Source organism: Strix aluco, chromosome 9, assembly GCF_031877795.1.
Source record: "Strix aluco isolate bStrAlu1 chromosome 9, bStrAlu1.hap1, whole genome shotgun sequence".
Taxonomy (NCBI): Eukaryota; Metazoa; Chordata; class Aves; order Strigiformes; family Strigidae; genus Strix; species Strix aluco.
This window is the reverse complement of record NC_133939.1, coordinates 1056086-1078489: the sequence shown is the minus strand read 5'-3', so window position 1 is coordinate 1078489 and position 22404 is coordinate 1056086. Positions and strand designations below refer to the sequence as shown.

The 22404-nt window shown below is 46.4% G+C and overlaps 1 pseudogene; it reads left to right on the top strand.

The window, feature by feature from the left end:
• Window positions 1–6372: 6372 nt before the first annotated feature.
• LOC141927318 (hydrocephalus-inducing protein homolog) overlaps window positions 6373–22404 on the top strand; it is a 100412-nt pseudogene continuing 84380 nt past the window's right edge.

The following is a 22404-nucleotide window of genomic DNA, read 5'->3' as shown; positions in this document are numbered from 1 at the left end:
GCGACAGCTCCCAGCAGGGTTTTCCGTGCTGAAGTGCCTCAGGCATCTCAATCCCATTTTGTCAGTGTCCTGAATGTCATAATATGTCATTACAGCTAGTCATGACCTCCAGGGACTTTGGAGAAAATACTGTCATTACTGAAGAGCTGGGTTAATCCCTCCCTAAATCCATAAGTAATTCAGGCTGTTACTGTGGTTTCAACACTCTTCCCTAGAAAGCACAGACCGAGCGAGTGATGGAGCTCAAGAAAATAATCTACAGGTACAAAATCTGAGAACTAATCCCTGAATTTTTAAATAGTGAATAATTTATTAAGATATTTTAAATATTTAAAGTGTATTTAAAACACCATTTCAGCAACTCTCCCTTCTTTGGACTTTTCTTTCTAATTTTTTTGGTTCAGGATAGAAGTTTCAGGTATCCTGTTATTCCCCCCCACAGGCTGTACTGAAATGAAGTGTTAGTTCAAGATATGAACTTGGTGATGTCACTGCTTGGGTGTAGTAAGGCACAGATACCTAAAATATTTTAAATTTCATGGTGACAATCACTTAAATGTGTGGATTTAAGAGAGAAGGCTGTAGTTAATTTGAATTACTCACACAGCTTGATGGAAGGAGTGAGTGCTCTCAGGAAATGCAGTTATCAAGTTTTAAAGATTTTTGTTTTGAAGGATTTTTGCTTCCCCAATATATACATTCTCTAGATCAGTTGTGATGTAAAAAATGCAGTCAAAATAATAGTTAAGTTGTTTTTTGTGTTTAAATTGTATTATCTGTGTTTATTGATTGTCATTGGCAGTGACACATGGAATGAGGTGTAGCCAGTTTTAAAAAAAATAATGCTTTCTAACATGGTCTTCGTGCAGTGGGTGTGTAAACTGGAAGCTTGGTGCCAAAGTATGTGACGAAGGTTAAAAGTCTGGATGTTTTCAAGGGAATGCAGGACAAGTTTATGGAAGTGAAATCCAAGGAGTGTTACCAAGTCTACAGAAATTCTGACGTGAAAATGGTAGGACAGGGAAGGATATTTCTGGGGGGCAGTACCTTATGCTCTTGCTGGACATAAGATTTTGCCCTGCCTGAGCCCAGTGTGCGGGCTGGCTGCATTTTAGGAGTGGCCACGCCAGATCAAAGTTCTGCAGTCACAAAGCATCCTCAAATTAAAACTGATTACAGTTGTGGAAATTAAGAACTGGAAGTCTTTGTGAGAGCTGGTTATGGCTGCAGTGCCCAACATAATACAAATTGTATGAGCTGACAATCTTATCCCGTGAGCTGAGGGAATGCTGCTGATCTTCTCTTTGGTTTTTGAACTTTGACAATCCACTGTCCCACGTGGTCAAACAAGGGAGATCTTGTTTTCTGTGTATCAAACGATGGCAACAATTTCTTGGCAGCTGAATTAATTTCAGATTCTGTAACATGACTTCAGATTAACATTAGATTTCTCATGTCTAATGGTATTTTAGCCTCTCAACTCTATTCATAGGAAGAAAAAATCCTGAGGTGTTTGTGTTTTAAGTTTGATCTCCCCTGCATTCTTACATAGCATGTGTATGTCCCAGACCCCTTCACAGATAACGATGTGAAAAGCACTGTGGCCATGACTAGCATCACTTCTTTTCAAAAATCAGTTCTTAAACTTTCGGATTCTAGATGAACAAAAAGGTTGTTAGTGTATACTTCATAAGAGGAATTCCATTTCCAAGACTGATCTGTGCTGCATAATAAGATGAAGTCACTCGTACAGCGTTCATTTTAATAAGCTAAATGAAACATTGCAGGAATAGGAAGCAAAGATTTAGGTCACCCCTAAAATACATGAAAAAAAAAAGTGACTTACTGAGGTAGTGGGTAACCAATCCCCGTTTCACATCGGGGATGAGGCTACAATATGTCTCTGCATGGGGGAGCACTGAGCAGAAATAAAGGAGGTTTTTTTCCTGCTGTGTATTTCGTTAGTGAGACTGCTTGCTGGGATGAGTCAGGTTGGTTTCTTACATTGAAAAATAGGATGTCAGCTTGTGGAAGTCTTAAAGAAAATGAAGGAAGCTTATTCAAGAGTCAGAAAATGTTTTAACCTGGGGGTTTAAAAAAGGTCTGCTTGTTTGAATTAACAGGAAAAGAAAAAGGAACTTGATAAATATAAATAAAAATATGGTAATGTATGTGCAGGTAAGAGGAAGCTTCTTGAAATAGGCTGGTGTTTAGTTAGTTGGAAGTACAAGAGTTTGTATAAAATCTGAATATGAGGGAACTAATTTGTGTGGACTGTTCTATAGGAGGTCTGAAGCAGTGCTCATCTTGGTTACTCTGTCCCTAAAATCTGAGAATAGAGCTATTTCTGGGATGCATACTATCACATGGTAAACTTTAATTTAAGGTTCTGTGATAGATGGATTAAAAAAGTGATCCCTTTCAAAGAGTCCGCAGTGCAGGTATCTTCTGTTTAACACTAAAATATGTTTAATATGGAAGCATTTGCACTGCTCATGCTGATTATTCTGTCCATTAATTTAATTTTTTTCACAGCTTGGAGTAGGAAAATGATCTAACCTCTTCATCTTCATGTTCTTGCATATTAGGACTGACTTAAAGCTGATGGAGAGAGTTTAATTAATTTAATTGGTTTCCATGGGACTTAAAAAAATAAATATGGATACAGTTCGTTTTCTCATAGCAGACTGTTCTGTGTAAGCCTATATATTGAATGAAATTTGTCTTAAAATCTGTTGGAGGAACTTATTTTGATGTGGCCTAAGGGGTAAGATGGCTCAAGTTTTTAGGGTAAAAAGAGGGTTCCAGGACCTGAAAAGTGCTTCCTCCATCCTTGGCAGCAGCTGAGGTGCCCCGGGCCACTGCCCAAGTGTCCTCTGGGTTGTCTCCAGGCGGTGCTGGAGAGGGGTTCAGCTGCGGGGCTGCGGCCGCTGCTGGCACAGCTGTCCTGGGTCTGCTCCGGGGACGGCCGGAGGGGTGTCCCCGTGCCCCTGTGCCACAGGCTGTCCTCTGCAGGGCCCCATGGCCAGCCAGTGCTTCTCCTGTGCCTGGGGGTGCCTAAAACCCTGCACTTCCGTTGGGGGAGAGTGCACTTAGAGTCGTGCTGGCCTGAGAGTGCTAAGTGAAAAAGAGCAGGCGTTTTTCTAACTCAGAAATTGAGTGATTATGGATTTTGCTAACCAGAAATTTGTGTTTCTTCCCCCCACTCCCCCAGCTATGAGGGCAGCTGCTTTCCTTGTTCCCTGCTGGCCTTTTGCCTCTTCCACCCGTGGGTGCCTGCGGTTCCAGTCGCTCCCTGTCCTGTGTCCGCAGCCTGGTCAGGAGGAGCCTCACAGACCCTGGCTTGGCTCTGCTTAGGCTTTGCTGGACAAGCCTGGGGTTAGACAGAGCTTCACACTGAATTCACATTGTTGTTATGAAAACGTGCAGCTCATTGGTTCTTCCAGCTAACTGAAGTGAAGGCTGGGTGGCATCTGTTTAATAAAGTCCATCATCATCTGGAGATGAAACGGGGAAATATTTATACTCTCCTATATCCCAGTGCATTGGCTTAGTATTTCTGTGGGCGTTCGATGCTGACCTGGAGGTTTATAAGAGACTTTACGCCACCAGTACATGACTTGAAACTTATGAACACGTTTCCATATTGAAGTTTTCTTGGACTCTGGTGGATATCTGAATACTTTACCATAGATTTGAACCCACAGAAAATGAAAGTGAGCTTTACCAGTTTCTTGTCTGAGCTGCCCAGTACAAAGACCCTAACTTATCCAGGTTTCTCTCATTTATTTCCACCATGATTCTCTGTATTTTTAGGACTTCAGGTGATATTCTTTCTTTCTTTCTTTCTTTCTTGGAAACAGTACTTCTCAAAAGAAATCTTTATGCCAAGTTATATTCAAACACATTAACATTTCAAGAGGAAAACAAACTGAAAACGTCTGTAGATAGTTGAGGCGTAGGGTATGTTGTCCCTCGCTGTGCCACAGCTGGATCCTTCAGAAGATTGTTGTGGTCGCATCTCATGGGGTGAAGTGTAGGAAGCACGTGTGGCACGTTTCTTGGCTGACTACGAACTTCTGACTTTCTTGTGTATAGCACAGTCCTAATGCTTTTTTAATATAGGTTTTGTGTGAGTGAGAGTTGATTTTATACTACAGTATCATAGTGTCATAAGGTATAATTACCAAGCTATAATTAAACTGGTACTGAGTTATATAGTTTAGGATGACAGATTATTTCCTTTTGGATTGAGGCCATTTCTTTCATGTGGTTTCCACGTCTCTGATTTCTTGTTCTTCAAAATACGATTAAAGACTCAGCAGACCTACACAGCTAATGACACAGTGGGAAGTTCAGTATTTTAATGACTTAGAGGCATAAAGCCCCCCCTCCATGTTTATTTCTTCATTAAAAATGTTATTTAATAATCTATGCTAATGAAATACGACAAAAATGAAACCACAAAATACAGCATCTGTGGCAAAGCTGAAGCTCGGCTGTCCAGGCCATTGCAACTCCAGGGTGGAGCTTGCGAGATGCTGACTCCACACAGGATTTTTCAGCACAGAGATGGAGTCTTGGATGCTTTGACTGTAGCAGACTGGGTTTACTGGAATAGTTATACTGCTTGACTTTGGCTGTTATACCATTACTAAAAAATAATATATGCTAAGATTAAACGACCTTTGTTTTTTTTCGTGCAATAGATCTTAGTGGACAGAAGAGGCAATTCAATCACCAGTAATTTTACTGTCTTCCTTGGGTTTGGAGGTAGCTTGTAACGAAATCGATTCTCCCAAACTCAAATGATTGTATAATGCACCAGTAGACCAAAGAAAGGTTGGCTGCAGAAGATAAACACGCCACGGCACTTGAAGTGTATTGCAGCCTCCTTGCACACTGCATGTGCCAAAGGTGTGGTTGCAGGAGAACAGGCAGCCTGGTAGTTTGAGAGCCTGGGCCACAGAACTGCCAGCTTTGTTCACTTGTCAGTCGTGTTTCTCAATTCTGTCAGTATTTGGCCTTTGGTATCATCACGGGATGCCCAGCTGTCAAGATGGGGAGCTGTTGCCTGGTGAAAGTAAGCAAGATGTAAATGCCAAAATATATCATTATGAAATTGCTTACGAATCTAGTGTTGCTTTCTTTCTGAAGGGCAATAACAGGCAAGATCTTGGCAAGTACTGATGGGCAGGTCTCTCCTAAATTGGTGTGGCTAGATAAGTTTATACAAGCTGGGGACTGCAAGGTGCCATTGGGAGATCTGGACTTGTGAAAGTTTAGATGTCGTACAACAAAGCAAACCTACAAATGCACATAGTTAAAAAGCATGTCAGAAGAAGATGAGATATTAAAAAACCTCCAAACCTTCTCTTTTGTGTCTTTTAGGAGCAGTAGTGATTCATTAGAAGGGTAGATCTAACAGGATGAGAATTATCCTAAAGAACAGCTCACACTTAATGGATAAAAAGCCAACGTCTATCCCACTAGTGTCATCTCTCGGCAGTGGTTTTCATTTGGCTATGACAATCTGTCAGGGATGTTTCCTTAGCATCTCTTCTTATCCGTAGGCTGCAGACAACAGCTTAGTGACGGTGACTGAAATTCAGGGGAGTTTAACCATGGAGCTTGCATCTCTGGGTCTTGGAGAACCAGGTCCATGTGAGGGATAACGAGCTTCTGCTACAGCAGTAAGAGAGTTGTCTTGTGGGTGCAGCATGGGTTGGGATGTAGGACATGCAGTGTCTGATTTGTGCTCCGTTTCTCAGTCCTGAGAACTGAGTCCTGAACTTGGCTGGATAATTTGAAAATTTCTGATCTTTATCTCTTCCGATAATTTGAAGAGATTAAGATATCTTCAGGAGTGTTATTCCCATCCTGTCCCATCCATCTGAGGGCAGGAGTATGTAGACATGGGGAAGGAGTAGGAAGGTGATGGGATGGGAGGTAGTGCTGAAGTGTTGCCTGGGATCCCCCTTAACTGGCAGCTTTTCTGTTCTGGCAACATTTCTGGGAAAAAAAAAAAAAGGAAAAACCCCAAAATCTCTGCCTTTCCCACACCAGGCAATGATCCCACCCAAGCCCTGGCAGAGACCTGCAGCAGTCCTGGCATAACCATCAGTGTGGATGCAGGACCATGTAGAACAGCCCAGTTCTGAGGCTGGTGGTGCCTTGTCTTTCCTCCTCTCTCTCCGGAGTCTCAGGTCCAGCACACAAATGTTGCAGGCCCCGTGCTTCGGTGGCAATGCTCTCGCTGGTTGTAATGGGAGCAGGTCAGGCCCCTAATTGCAGCGATATCTCCTTAATGAGCAGAAACTCCAGCAATTTCATCAGCTGTCACTACTTACATGAACAAAGTTCAGCTTGTGCATGACTCCAGTTGTTCTCAATGTTTTTGTGTGTGTTGGATTCTCTAATCATGGTAAAACTCTCCAGAACATGTTTTTAAGGTGAAAAGTTGACCACCAGCAAAGCACTAAAACCAATAACTTTTGTTTTCCAAGTGGGGCTGTAGAAGAGCCACGAAGCCCAGCTGCAGAAGCATGTTTCACCTGATTTGTCCCTTTGCATTAAAGCACTGAGTTTTGTGTCTGTCAGCCAAGAGCCGTTTACCTGGTGACAAATCATAATTGCTCATATTAAATCCAAAGTACCCCAACACATTTTCATAATTATTTCCAGTGCATTGCACAGAATTTGCCTGGTGGGCCAAGCAAACAGTTACTGAGTTTGGATTACAACCCAGAGTCCCAGATTGCAGTGCTTGTGAATACACAGAAAACCTCCTGTTAAACTCGCCTTGATGTGCTCCTGGTAATGGCACTTCATGTAGCCAGGGGTTTAATGGTTCAGGCTGTGCATGGGATCCTCCTTCCGTGTCTTGTTTCCGTGTTGTTGTATCGCTCTAATCTGTGTTTGCACTTATTCATCTTTTTCTGATTGTTCCTTAGAGCAGCTTTCATTGTAATGCCAATGAAACGTGCCCTTTCTTATGCTAAACTAGGATGTTTCCAAGGTAAAAAAATGAATTCTGCAAATTAAACCATAATTATTCTCTAGTCTTCCAGAAAGACACTTATCCTCCCTGTCTGATTCCTAGGCTGCAGTCTCACTGGGACAGGTAATGCCCTGACATCTGCATCTCTTGAGGTGGAGTTTATAGGTGGCAGGGAAAGACAGATTCCTGAGGAAGTCAGTGTCAAGTTGTGCAGGCAGATAGCTCTCACCATCTCTGTGCTCCTCAAAACCCATCCTCTGGCTGTATTGCTAGCGGTCGGACTCCTGAGCCTCCCTGCAGAGAAGGGGATGCAGAGTATGGGGGAGATGAGGTCGTTTGACACCACAGGATGTTCAGAGAGCTGGATCTCTTCAGAAGTGAGAGTCAGTAGAGCCATTTCTGATCCTCTATGTTCTGTTTTTTTCTACTGACTGTGGCTTGTTTGCTTCTTGCTTGCACAAGTGAGCTGAAGTGGAGCAGACTGCAAAAGGAGTATAGTCCCCGAATCGCCCACAGTAGCCCTGATGTGTCTCTTTCTCTGCGTTGCAGCCCCTTCTCTGTGGATCCCTCCATCGGGACTCTTGGGATTGGCGATGCCATGCAAGTAACAGTGGAGTTTCACCCGCTGAAGACCGGGGATCATTCCAGTTCCCTGGTAGTTCACTATGACACAGGTAAGTGCTGGGCACTGCGTGGTGCACGCTCTCTGCGTCCTTCAGAACAGAGCCCTTTCTAAGCAGAATAATGTTAAACTTGCTTTACAAACTACTTCTAAAAGCTTTTCTTTCAAAAACTCTGCACGTTTCAGTGCTTAGAAGGGAGCAGATAAGGGGCAAAGGCTGAGTCTGTTCTGTGTGTCCTGTGTGGCTGTGTGCTGGTCCATCCCTGGTGTCAGCACGGTGTTCTCCACCCAGCACGCCCCCGTGACAGTCATCTACCATCATTTCCCGTTGTCGCAGCCACCTTAATTCCCTCTCCAGGTGTGCCTCCCCTGTCCTTTACCTCAGGGAAAAAGTGACGAATAGTTGGTGTTTAGGGCGTTGTTAAAGTGGATCCCCTCAAGCAGGAATGAGATTTTTGGCAGGCTGTTTTGCTGGGAGTTGCTGAGTGGAGGAAGGAGGAACCTTGATTCTCCATTGCAGTGTGCGCATGCAGGTGTGAAGTTTTATTCCTAGACAATGCTCTGTTTGAAGTGTAACGTGGGGAATGCATGTCTCTGTCGGACTCTCTCTAAATGCCCCCTGTCTCTTACACACCTCTGTCCCCTGGACTGCTTCTCCATTGTCTTGCCACAGACCCTTTTTTTTATGTTGCCCTCTACCCACCTACATCCCACACTTCACAGCATCAGGACTGAAGCAGCCAGGACTTAAGGGCTCTTGGGGTTTGGCAGGGAGTGCTCGCTGCCTCCCGAGATAGGTGTAAAATTTATACTAGGGTACGAGAAGCCAAGCTCAGGCCACAGAAATGCTGTCAGCTTTGTAAGTCACTTTAAGAGTAAGTGGAGAAAACTCAAGAGAAGGTGTGATGTTAAAATGCCTCTGTCTGCCTTGGTTCAGCAGAGGTATCTTGTGATGCTGGTCGAGACACTTCCTCAGTTGCCTGAATGCATTTGGTGTGCATTTTCTCTTGCCTGAAAGAGAGGTTTGTTTTGTCCCTGTTCCTGAACTTCGGTCCTGGGAAGTGTGATGTCCTCACCTAGGTGCTGCTGTGATGCTTTAGCCCAGCAACGAGCATTTTATTGTCTTGAGTTTGTAGAAGTTCTAGAAATGCTCCTATATCTTCCAAATGCTCTTTGTAGGCTTCTGAGTTATCACAGCTTTGTTTAATGTTTTTCAGTCAATGACACATTCACAGAGAATGGTTTGTGCTCACTCAGAGAAGCTCATTGGTTTGGGTAACACTGTCTTGACAGAACTACTGAAATTTCAGATAGAGAAGGACAAAAGGTGCCTCATTTGTATGCATATAGGGAACCTATAGGATAAATTTCAGAGGGATAGATCTTTTTCTGGGTTAGATCAGGGCTAACTACACTAGAGGTTAGGGCTGTGGGGTTTATACCATGTGAAATGAACAGTCCAAGTGAAGAATCCAGGGCCAGGATCTTCACAGCTTGCTTTGAAAACCTGAGTCTTGTTCTTACTGAAACACCTGATTCCTCCATGGTTAATCTTTGCAGAAGTGATTTTCATGGATAGGCCACAGGGACCAAACTATCTGCTGGCTCTGGGATGGGCCACCTCCCGGAACATGGTGCAGCCACCTGGGAGATGAAGGCAGGATTCGTTCCTGCCTGTCAGTACAGCGCTGCAGTTACTTTTCAATAAACCACAGACTGAGAAGGAGAGCAAGGAATAATTAAGGGATTATCTCTCAAACTTTGAAAGCATACAAATAAGTAAAATGCTGCTGAGATTAATTGCTGAAGTGAAACCAAAACATTTAATCAGTCTTAAAAGCTGCTTGTTGCAGGTGTAGTGCAGAGCAGCAGACAATGTTGCCCAACCTGGCGGGGCGAGCCCTGGCTGATTTGTCCTGCGCTAAGTCAGACTCCCTGTGACTCGCATACAGAAAGCAGCTGGGTTGCTCTTTCAGAGCCACCGACAGACTGTTTCTTATGAAACAGAGGCACTAAGAGCAAAATATCAGTGTAGGGTGTTGGGAGGCATTTTCCTTGCTTTACTGTGTGTCTGTATTGACTTGCTCACAAGTGGCAGTAGTTCTCAGTGAATCACACTGTTGTTAGTGTGACTGACGCAGGATCAGGTGCATGGTGCGTGGCTTTAATTTTTGCTGAACTTGAGTCAAATCTGTCCCTAGCATTGCTTAAGCAAACATGGAGCTCTTCCCTTTGCCTGCTATTTGGTTGATTTGAATTGTGCGTCCTTTAGACTGTCCTGGTTAGGAGCACAGGTGTTGTCCCCTGGATAGACTGTCTATGTGGTGGTAGTCGTGTTGCTACAAACTTTACAGGTGAGTGTGAAGAAAATGTCTTTGCTGCTAAGAGCATAATGATTTACAATGAAAATTTGACCTTCACTGCTGTACATGTCCAAACTCCTCCATTTCCCCCATGTACATGGATATGGGTGTGAAAAATCCCAGCTCATACTGAGATGAGGGTGACTTGGGATGTTCTGGGCTACAGCACATCCCTGTTCATCACCTTAACGTCAGGTTATGGTATCAGAAGGGGTTTCTGAAGCCTGCATGCCAAGCACACATACGGGTTTGGAAGGGGTTCGGCACTCAGTGCCACTAAAAATCCTGTTGGTGGCTCGGCCCTTCCCAGATGACTTTTAGACCACCCCATGTGGATGTGGAAAAATAAGTTTGTGAAGTCTAGTCTCAACCAAGTCAGTATTCATAAAGCTTAGATACTCTTTTAGCTCTCAAGTGGTGCTCAAGTGAGATGCCCAAGCTGGTTGCCCTGAGTGCTGCTGTTTGTACATCAGACCCAGTTTGCTGCAGTCGTGATGTTTATTGCAACCTGCCAGTGTAGCACCAGCTTGGCGTGGGAGGGTGAGCTTTGCTCAGGGGCACGTAGTTAAGGAGATGTGTGACAGCTTCCCAGAGCTGTGCCAGAGGTGCAAAACAAACTCAGCAGTCCCGTAGCACCCAGAAACAAAAACATCTGCGTCAGGCGCTCCATGGGAGTAAAGGAGGCTGCCAGAGACAGGAGGTGCTGGAGAGATGCTGGGAGTTGTGGAAGGAGGATCCCTTCTCTGCTCAGAGCTCCCTAAATCCTGACTCACATTAGACTCCTGTCTCCGAGAAGTACCTACTGTGGTCTCATGGGTGGTCTTCAAGGTGTAGGACCAGATTCTGTGCTTGTATGTGGGTGCCTGCAGTGCCCACTGGACCCTGTGGCAAGGTGCTAAAACATGCTTCTAGTCCAGGGGATCTGTTGTGTGGTGCTGAAATTCCTCTGTACAGTTTTTCCCCATCAGTCACCACATCCCTTGGGATCTCTTTGTCAGCACAGGAAACTTCAGTAATTAGCAAAGCCCCTCTGAGCTTGTATGTGGCTGACAGACACTGTACGGAGATGCTTTTATTGCTGCCAGTAGTAAGAGTAATTACGCAGGTCATTTCCCTTTGGTGGCTCTGCGAGACTAACCCAGAAGCAAAAGTCTGGGGGCAGGCTCTCGCCCTCTTTGAGGGGAGAGATCAGAGCCAGTACTCGTATGTGAATGTTAGGAGCCAGCGTGTCCAAGAAAAGCCAGCCCTCAGGGAGGAGTGTCTGCTCCATTACTGTCCTGTCTCCTCTTGGTGCAGAGCCCCCGAAAGCAGCTTCCCCAGAAGAGATGGGCACAGCAATAGTTCTCAGTGGCTTTAGTCCCGCTGGAAGCCTCTAGCCTCGTGCTAAAAGCCTGCTGAGGAACCACCTGGGTATTTGGCTGATTAATACCCTGTTTTCCATCAAGTTCCTACACAATTTACAGGGAGGGCTGAGTTTCTGAGAAAAGCTCTCCTCAAGCAAGTCTCAGCTTGTTTGCTGTGGATCACAGACCCAGGCTCAGAGCCGCCTTTGTGGCTCTGCGCACCTAGGGCAAGAAGGGAGCGCTCAGCTTCAGCTCCTGGATTAATTACTTCAAGGGCACATCGAAGATGCGGGCAGCATCTGCCTCCAGCTCTGTAGCTGTCAATCGGATTGAGTTTTCCTGCACTGGGTTAGTTACTGTCCCCGTGGGAAGTGGATGAAGTAATGTCTCCCTTCCTGAGCCCTGGGGAGCAAAACTCGATCTCTGCCAGAATCAGGTTATTTGTGTTTGGGAGAAGAGAGCAGCTAAATATGTTTCTCCAGTGCAGCACAGTGGGAGCTGGAGATGATGTGGAGCTGAGCTTGCCCTGCCCTGGGTCGGGGAAGGCTCTGGCTGCCTCGTTCCCCTGCCTCTGAGCTTTGCTGGCTGGCCCTGACCGTACGGGTTCCCCAGCATCGCTTCCCCCCGTTGCTGCTGGCTGGATGTAGGGCAGAACGTCATCAGCCTCGTGTTACCAGCATTAGACTGCAGCCTGGAGAAGCAAGCCCTGGCCCGAGATGTCCCCTCCCTGGCAGTGTCCCTCTAGTCTCTCTGGTGTCCCCTCCAGCCCCGCAGGCTGGCCGACAGCCAGGTGCTTAGGCTGGCCGCGCTAAGGGGTTGCTGCAGGGGATTTTGGTACTGAGCACCAGAGAGCTACCGTGAGGTGTGGTTGGGGTTGATCAGTACCTGCCTGTGTGGGCTGCCTCTAGAGCTGCCAGCCCTCTGGGTGTCGAGTGAGCGTGATAAGCAGGTCAGTGATCCTCGCCATCCTCTCAGCCAGCTTGGATGCCTGTAGGATAGATACGATTTCCTTGGGGCAATGCAAGAAGGAAAAATAGCATTAAAATATTTCCTGGGTAGATCTCAACTGAATGGGAATCGCTGTCCTCAGTGTGGCAGCAACGCTCAGGGTTGCAGGGGGGTATCAGAGGTCTTCACCCTACACAGGATGCCCTGAGCCACTGCCCTGGGCAGCCTCTGCCCTTCTTGGTCTAACCACAGACAGCTTTTCTGTGCTGCAGCAGCCTCTGGAGCCATGAGTGGTAACTGCCAGCTTGAGAAAACACTGACATTTCATCTCCAATGGGCAAAATGGGGCATGAGATCACAGGAGAAATGAAGGCATGTTTACAAATGCAGCTGTGGAGCTCTTTAGTCACCTGTGCAATGACAGTGAGTTTGCGGTGATGTATTAGAGCTGTCTGGGTTTGGTGGAGATGATGGGTGACTGCAGAGCTGGGTGTGCTTGGCTGGCAGCAGGGGAAGCAAAGCCTGTGCATCTTGGCCATGGCGATAAACTAGAGTAGGGGCTGCATCGCATTGGAATGGGCCAGGGGGAATTGTCAGCTGTGTTAGTGACAGCTCAGCTCCTGCCTGGATCAGCCTGGGCTTGCCAGGTGGGAATGTAAACGTGTCGGGATGATGAATCCCTTTCCTCAGGCAAAATTGGTGCTGGGTTTGGCTGAACTGGCTTACTTTGGTGAATGAGGCCACCCATGCAAGGGCTTGGCAGTGTGTGAGTGTCACTGTACGCATGCAGGAAACTCATGAAATCCCAGTCCTGGGTGTTTATTGCTGTTTGAGGCTGAACAAGTAACTGTAGCGTGGACGTGCCAGCACCTCTGAACATCTCAGCTACCCACAAGGATAAAGCATCCAAGAAAAGCACTGCCTTGCTGTGATAGTCATCTGTGGTTTTGTGTAGGCTTTGGAGAAAACAACGACCTTTGCAGAGCTCTGTTCTCTTTCCTTTAAGAACCCACTTTCGACCAAGGGTCTTGTCATCTGTCTTGCAAGGCTGGCATTGCAATCAGTGGCTTCCAGGAACTTGTTTGAAAATGAAGTGAAAATCCTATTGATGTAGTCTCTAGATCAAGCCTTTTCCTTTCTCTTTTTTCTCCTTTGTAAATCCACTGAGTTATGTGGACAGGCAGCAGGGTTTAACTGAGGTTTAGCCCTTGTGCTGCATTTTCCATTCCTGAGATCACTCAAACAAGTAGCTGAGTGTTCTCAGTTTGCACTGACTTCAGCCAGAATGGAGGAGGCTCAGTACTTGTCTGAGCAGACTCCCTACCTCGTTACATACTTGAGTCATCCCTGTATTGTGCAGGATACCAGGGTGGGAATACCAAAACCATTTTCTGGTTTTAATCTTAGTCTTGTGCCAGTGTTTACAGGGGCTCTGACGTTGCCGTGAGTAGTGTTAAGTTACTGTTGAGCTGAATTCATGACAACAGACCGTGAGCTTCTGCCGTCCACCGCTGTGTGCCACTGCCACTCCAGCCTGCAGTTGTTCATCTTCATGCACTTCTCCATTCCTTCCACACCAGGCAGATTTATAGTAGCTGCTTACAAGTGCCAAGAGGTGGGGAAATCTTCCACTTCCTAAGCAGCAGCCCCTTTTGAATCCAAAGCTTCCCTGTAGTGCGCTAACCGATGTAATTCTTTTTTGTGTTTAATGCTAGCACATGGTTAGAAACTTATATTGTTCTGTGAGTTTTTAAAGAAGATCTTGTTTCCCGTGTTATCCCAAGGTGTAAGCCAGACTGATGCTGCACAAGAGGCTTCTCTAGATTTTCCTTGGGCTATCAGGCATTTAAAAACTTTGCAAAAGGATTTTTCTTTCTGCCTGTCGTAGGTGGTGAGTGCACGTTGTGCTTTTTTTCCTTCGCTTGTGAGAATTCCCAGCAGTGTGGCTGGTTTCTGTCAGACTTTTATGTTCTTGTACATCTGCTTCAAAGTGAGTGGAGGGAGTCGTATGTTGTAGGCAAAAAAAGTGTAAATAGGAGTTTGTGCAATTCTATGTTGTCTTTGCATCTTAATAGTAGCAGCACTGCAACAGACCGAGGATTGGTAACCAATACTTTATACAACTGATTGGTTATAGGCTTTTATAGTTCAAATCACTTAGATTGATGGGTGAGTCTAGTGGGTCTCTAAAGTGTTCGTTTCTGTCAAAACAGCTAATAGGTAACAACTGTTTCCTGTCTTTGTTCCCCTCTTCTAGAACTGCTTGTAATAATGAATTTTTCTTATACTGTTTTAGATAAGGCCGTTCTGCTCCTTGCAGAGTATGGCCCCTCTCCAGGGCCTTGTGTTTCAAGAGATATGATCTGTCACTTTGAGGGTAGATGAAGGGGAATTACGTTTGTGCTTCATTTGCTTGAGGTTTCTTCGCACAGCTTTGTAGCTCCACAACTCCTTAACACCCCTCCGAACAAAAACCCTGCTCAGCAACCCATGGAGTTGGCTGTGTGGGCACAGACTGGGGTGTATGTACTAGGAGGGTCACTTGGAAGTTAAAAATCTCCTTCTGGCTGTTTTGTTCATCCTCAGGCATGCACAGAAACAGACTTCTGCGTGACGCTGCATGCCCCATTTTTAGCACATGAAAGATTTCTGGAAGAACGTGGTTTTCATCTCTTTGCAGGTCATCTTTGTCCGCAGCTTGTCTACTCTATCATCAGTGGAAATCACTGACATGTTCTGAAGTGTCATTACCGGGGGATGTGTTTCAGGGCAGAACTGACCATTCATTAGCCTCCTTTCCTTGTGGATCGATCAGCATCTGCTGAGAAGCAGAAGAGCAGCTTGAAGGGTCACTGATTTATTAGGTGGTCTATTGGGCATGTCTTTGCCAGGCAATCGGAATGAAAGTTCCTGCACCATTTTCCCCATGGCCAAAAGCAATGTTTCAGCCAGTCAGGTACCCCAGTGTATCGTTACTGTAGTAGCAATAATGATTAAAAATAGCCTGCGACATCCTGGGTATGCAGCAGTGGTCTTTCATCATCTGACGGTTTCATCGTCCTTTTCAATACATTCTGCGAAGCTCCTTCATGCTGGGCAGGACAAAGCCTCCGTGCTGGCTCCCAGATATTCTTGTGCTGGAGTATTTCATCCTGGAACGAGTCAAACAGTTCTTCCTAAGCACAGTGCAGAGGGGTGATGGGGAATGCTGTGGGTGCTCGGTCACAGAAGGATGGACAGCGAGAGCCTGACTCCAAGGAGATGACCTAATGTGCAGGAGAGCTGTCTGAAGAGCCTGCAGCCTGTCCTGTGGAGCACTGCTGGCTGGTCACTGCTTTCCACCTCCCTTTTCATCCCCATCTGTTGTCTTACGGCTCCTTGCAGGGCCTCTGGGGTAGAGACCCTCTTCTTGCACTGTGCTGCGTGGGCTCAGTGGGTGCTTTGCCGAGGCCGGGGCCATGCTGGGGACTCTGACCGTTACAGCAATACCTGTGGCCACAGTAATGACGAGGATGCTCTGAGCTTTGTTGTAGCCTGGGAATGGTTCTTTAGAAACACCTGTGTTAGCAGCAGCAGTTATTTAGTGGTGAGGTTTGTGAACGAGGTCTGGAGTAAATAACGTGATGGTTTAATGATGTCTGAAGGCAGCTCCTGAACACCACTTCGGAGAAGCACTTACAAATGACTGTCGCTGCTCTGCGTTTTGCTCTAGGGCTGGAAATACAAACGTGGGAATGGACAGACGGCCTTTCTCAGGCCGGCGGAGACTCGGTGCATCTTGTAGGTGAAGCCATTAGCTTCCCAACAGCGAAACAGCTCAGAGCAGTGCTCCTGACTCTGATCTAGTGGTAGCTCTGTGGGAGACGCAGCAAAAACCACATGGTGGGGGGGCTGGATCAGGCTGTAGGTGACTTCTCCAGCTTTCCAGAGATCACTTAGCCTGGTGAAGTGACTCACTTCTCCAGCGGTGAAGTGGTAACAGAGACCTCTGCACGCTGTTTGAAAAACAAGGATATGCCGGCAGTGAAGGCAGCTGGGTATGATAGTAGCAGGAGCAAAAGAATTACTTATCATAGGTCGATATGGGGGTACAGTAACATCCTTTTGAGTGAAGAGCTCTGCTTTCATTGCTTGCTTGTATTTTCAGTGAAAAAGCAGCAGGACCTGTCTCTCTCCAGCTGCGTTCATAGAAGAGATGAGAGCAAGGCACTGTCTTCTGACAGACTGGGCAAATGAAATTGCACTTGCTTTCCATGCTACCTAAATATTCCAAATTTGACTGTCATTCACTCCTAAAAAGATTTAAAATCCAAATTCAGCAGAGAAGGAGATACAGGGATAGAGGAAGAATATGTCTTGGTGAAGACAAAATGCATCAGGGTGCTGTTTTGTTTCTGTTCAGTCTAATCAATCTGGCTACCAGCTTCCTAATGTTTAGAGCAGTAATCAATGAAGGAAAGTACCAGCTGTGAATACTAGGAAAGCGTTCTTCATAAAACCTGAAATTTGTTTTGAAATCTTGTGCAAGGGTTTGCTCATCCATTCATTGAGCTATACTTTCAGGCTAAACAAAATCTGTCTTTGTTTAAGAACAGTTTGTACTGCTCTGAAAATTATTCCCTCTTGCACCAGGAAGATCATGTAGTATTAGAAGAATTCAGAAAGATGTTTTAGCTGTTCTGTAAATTCTCTCTTTGTCTGTTTCCCTGCACAACAGGAGCCCCACAGAGGATGACCCAATGCTAGATTTCTCACTTCAAGATAGTGAAAAGTTATCATGGTGTGCTCAGATACCTGTGTCCGTAGTCACGCAGATGGATGCTGGGATAAAACACAGGAGTGTTTCTGCTGTGTCAAAGAGCATTGCTCAGGAGTGCACAACCCAAAGCATCTGCTCTACAAAAGGTCTAGCTTTTAATTTCAAGTTCAGGCATTACTTTGTTCAGGTTGCAGAGTAAAAGCTGTGTCCTGCCACCTGTAGGAAATGTATCAGAAACATGTAAGAATGAGAGAATTGACAACCTGTAATAAGATCATGTTGTGTAAATAACGATAGGGCAGACACATCTAGATTCAGTAAATGTGCTTTCATGGCAGCCAAGCATCCCAAACCACAACCATGGACATTACCCTGTCAAGTGAAATACCTAGTGCTACGTCACTGTTACAGTACAGAGGGTTTTTTTAAAAAACTTATATAATAAACAGCCAAGAGTCTTAAATGAAATGTCACATCTAATTTGACACCAAGACCTGCAGCCTGCAGCCGCCCGTGGCCGACCCTGGCAGGTCCGCTCTCTGTGTCAGCTCATCGGCCTGGCAGACAGATCCGTGGCTTCCTCCTGACTCGCTGGCAGCTGTGCACACTCTCCTGGACCCAGAGATTTGTGGGTTTATGTATTCAGAACGATGCTGAATGCTCTCTGTGGTAGAAGGTGCTCCAGCAAACCTTCCAGCCTTCAGAAGAGTCCTTGGTGCCTGCAGCCAAGAGCGCAGGGGTGGCTGTGTCCCCAGCTCCTCCCCAGGAGAGCAGCAATAGGGGATGTTTAGCAAATTGTGTGGAAACAGGCAGTGCATATGCTTTCTCCCTCGTGGGCTCTAGAGTTAGCATTTTTCTGTGCTGGAGGCTTTATTCTCATCTCTGTTGAATAGCTTCTGATGGCTTTATCTTCAAAGAATTTGTCCAGTTGCTCTCTGGATTTACAGCTGTTAGCCTCTACAGCCTCCTGTCGCAGTGTGTTCCAAAGGAAGGAATTCTCCCTGGAAAAGTACTACCACTTTTGTGTCATTTCTGACTAATAACAGTATTTCAGGCCCTCAGGTTCCTGTTTTATGACAAAAAGTGACAGTTTTTTCCTTATTTACATTTCCCAGGCCATTCATGCTTTTACAAACCTCTCCCATCTATCTCCCATATGATTTCTAGGATGAGGAGTCCTATTCAATCTTCTTATAAAAGCTGCTTCATACTTGTAATTGTTCCTTCTGCCCTTCTCTATTTAGCTTCAAATGCTTCAGCTTGTTTCTTTTGAGATCAGAACTATACCCAGTATTTCAGGACGCACATGGCCATGGGTTTAGACAGTGAGACGATGATAGTTTTCATGGTGTTTATTTTGCAGTAGTTTGTCATCTTGATCGTTGTAGAGTGCTGGCTCATGTTTCCATAAACCTGAGCTCGAAGCACTGTGCATGTCTCCCATTTCTTGGCTCCTGGCTCCTTTGCTTGCCAATATATGCCAAGGATTCAGTGGAGGGAGAGGCAATGCTTATAAAGCATACCCGCCTCTGTAACCCTCCTGAACATCAGTTATTTCTGTATGCCAAGTTGTCCATTATAAAAAGCAGATTGTCCAGTCATTGTAAACATTGCTGCTGTCCTCGCAACGTAACTTGTCTCTGGCCACAAATCCCTACCACTCCAGACTCCCTTAAGAGCAGAGAAATTGAGGCTATACAGGCATGAAGGCTGGATTCTCCGTGTGTGGAGATGAGTGAATGACTCTAAAGATCTACTGTTTTAAGGGTGAGTCTTGCTTCATTCCCCAGTGCCCCCCCCAAAAGATGGGACTCTTTTTTTTTTTTTTTTTTTTTTTTTTTTTTTTCCCCCTGGAATGAATGTGATTCTGGTGTGTTGTGTCTGGCTTAGGATTTCAGGAGTCCACCCAGCACACATCCAGCTCTCTCCCTGTGTTGTTGCCCAGTAGCCGTTTAAAGGCAGGTCCGTTCGCTGGCTGCCTTGCTGTGACCTGTGCAGTGAGGAGGAGGCTCTGCCTTTGCAGAGAGATGCTCTCCATGCTATGGCCGGGTTGCTGCACTTGTCCATTGGGGCTGGCTCTGAGGCTTTAAGCACCACTCCACAGAAATGCCGTTTCTAGAGAGCATGTCTGATGTTTGCTGTTTGCATCTCACCTGGGAAACACTTGCCTGCAAGAGGAAGAGCGGGCTTGGTACTGAAGTTTGAGCTCAGTTGACTGCCAGGAGTTACTTGGCTGGGAATAAGGAAGGTTTGAAAGCTCTGGAAATGAGGGAGCCTGTGGTGGGAGTCTGTTTGGGAGGGTGATGTGCTGGCAGGTACTCCAGCAAGGCTCCAGTCGTTAGTCAGTTGATGTGCACAGCCCGGGACACTCTCCTCTTCAGCTGGGTCTGAGGTGGAAAGCAAAGATGCCCTCGCTCTGGTCGTTCAATGGCTTGGGAAGACGCAGCGTAGACTTGCAAACTCAGGCATAAGCAACAGGGTCCCGGCTGAGGAAATGGGCTTGCAGGACTGTAATGGACAGGTTGGGGTGGGCCATGCCCCACCAGTCTTGTTTTGACATCTCTTCACAAACCCACAGCAAGTGAGGGCGCTGCTTCTGCAACACAGTGAAGCTCTCTTCTGTGTCCCATCCTGCCCTGGGCTGTCACTTGTTCCTCTGAACCTCCATTTCCTGCCCACGTGCCCCCAGACATCTTTGCTTGTCAGCAACAAGGGGTCAGGAGAGACACAACACTGGGCAAACCCTGACTGAGGTGGGACTCCTCAGAGTCACCCGAATGACTTGGATGCAGAATTCCCTGTGACTTGAGAGGGATGGCAACCCAAAGGCCACCTGGGCACATCTGAAAAATCTCACTGTAAATACTGTCCCCTTGGGGATAAATCTCCAGAAACACACCCAGAAATAAGGTGCTGATGGTGGTGCCCAGGATGTCCTCATTCTGTACACGGGCAGCTGTCAGAATGTGATAAATGTGCTGATCCATGGAACTGCTAACACAGCTAAAAGCTGTAACAGTTTCTTCTGTTACTGGTGGTTTGCTTTGTTCCTCATACTTCCATCAGCAAGTGAGATGAGCAAAGACTCCCCTTTGCTTTTTTCCAGGTGAAGATATTCACACAAGCCTTTATGGAGCAGCTGTAGATGTCAGCATCAGGCTGGCCAGGAGCTCCCCTGACAGTTGGGAAGACTTACCTCACGCTGTCAAACCACAGATCTGTGGTCATCCACAACCGGAGTGAGATCATAGTGCACTTCCAGTGGAAGGCTTTTGTTACTCAGGAAGAGGAGGATTGTCAGAAGCTGAGGTTCGTTTGAAAGATTCATTTCAGTAAGATACACTGCCCAAGGGTAAAACTAACATATGGCCTCAAGGGGTGTTGGTGCATTGCATGGTTTAGGACAAGTAAACCATCTACGGCATCAGGTTACGTGTCCCTGGGCTTTAGGGTAATGGAGCTCAGTGCCTCCCATTCCAGCTCCATCCATGCTTCACCTGATGATGGCGTTTTGGGGAGGAAAGGTTGATTGCAATGACTGGATTTCCTCAGAGAGCAAATTTGCATTGGTGGGAGCACCAAACCACTGAGGTCCAGAGACCCCTGGGCTATGGAGGGTCCATGAGGCTGAAGAAAGTGTCAGCACTCGTTCCCCGGGACTGCACTGAGTAGCAGCACTTAACGTAGCTGCAGGTAGCGTAACTGTTACGATATTCACTGCAGCTTCTTCCACTCCAGCTTTGATAAGGTGGCAGGCTCCTTCTCCAGTAATGTGCAGGTAAAGTGCTTCGTTGGCCCAGCAAGTTGAGGCCATCCTGCTGTAGGATGTTGAATTGCCCTGCACTGTCCCGGTTTCCAGCACAACGAGGTATTTCTACCCTTCCTTAGAGACTGGGGAGGTGAAGGGTTCCGCAGGGAAGGTAGGGCAGCACAGGACAGAGCACTTCTGGGCTTCAGCACCCTGTGTCTTCATGGTGCTGAGAGATGGGGCAGTTCTTCAAAGGGTGTCTGTGGTGAAGCTTTGAAATTCCCGTTTCAGGCAGCAAAGAAACACTTATAGCCCAGGGGGATCAACTGGAAGTGACACTTAAAAATTTGGGTGATTAAGGGAATCCTTGTGGGACTTTTCAGACTTGCATGGATGTAGGTGTATAGGAGTGTGGTGGTTTAGCCCCTGCCGGGGTCTGAGACCACGCGGCCGCTGCCCCTCCCCCACAAAGGGAGTGAAATACAAAGCCCCGAGACTGAAATAAGGAAAGGTTTAATACAACAATGCAATAGCAACACAACCAACAACAACAATAACAATAACAGTAATAGTGATAGCAATTAACAGAGCAAAATAGCTACCAAATACAGCAGTTTGAAGCACGATGTACAAAACCACGAGTGCACCGAGTGCACCGCGCTCCGCGCCAGGAAAAAATGTGACCTGCCAGGATGTGACGTCCGCATGGTATCTGAATAACCCGGCTAGAGCTCCCCCCCACTGCTGGGGAAACTTAACCCTATCCTGGTTAAACCAGGACAAGGAGTTAGCTCATAGCTGATCAGGAAACTGCCTTAAACTGGAACACTTTTTTAAGGGCTTCTGAGACAGTAAAGTTCAACATAATAGGTCAAAAATGCCTTGAAGGCCAAAACTAGTTTTCCACTGTTGTCTATTTTTAATTACACAGTGTGTGACTTCCATGCAAGCTCAGTGTGTTAAAAGAAAATCTCATTACCTTCTCTGGGCACTTGCCTGGACCATTCCTTTACCGCTCTCCTCTCGCCTGCCTGTCTCAGATTGGACCCTGAGTGATCCTCTTTCCCCTCAGAAGCAACCAGGTTTTCCCACAGTTCACTTCAACCTGATTCTTTTCCAATTACATCTCGTGCCAGTTTGTGTCCTAGAGTCCGATCAGGACATTTTGTTCCTCCTACTTGCAATCTCAGGGATGGTCATAGCTCCAAGGCCACTGTCCTGCTGTCAGAGAAGCTTTTGAGATCTCAGAGCAGAGAGGTCTTTCCACGAGAGGAGGCAGTGCAGGACCCTGCTCTGGGCTGTGACCCCAGAAGACCTGGATCATTAGAAGGTCTATCCAGGTGTTTGTTCTGTCTCCGTCCTGCAGGAACTTTCTGGGATGTAATGGTGGAATTATTGTCTGCTGATGGAGGTTGAGTTGAGGGTTGCTCATCGGTGGCTGGAAGCCCTCCTCACACGCAGCGCTGTAGGTCAGCCATGGAGAAACATTTCCCACTGCACTCCACGGGGAGTGAGCCAAAGCAAGTATTTTTGGTGCTGGTGCCAGCCTTTGCCTGAGGCTCTGTCTGTGTACAGCTAGTAACGTCCATGACCGTATTTCCTTTTGAACTGTATTTGAATT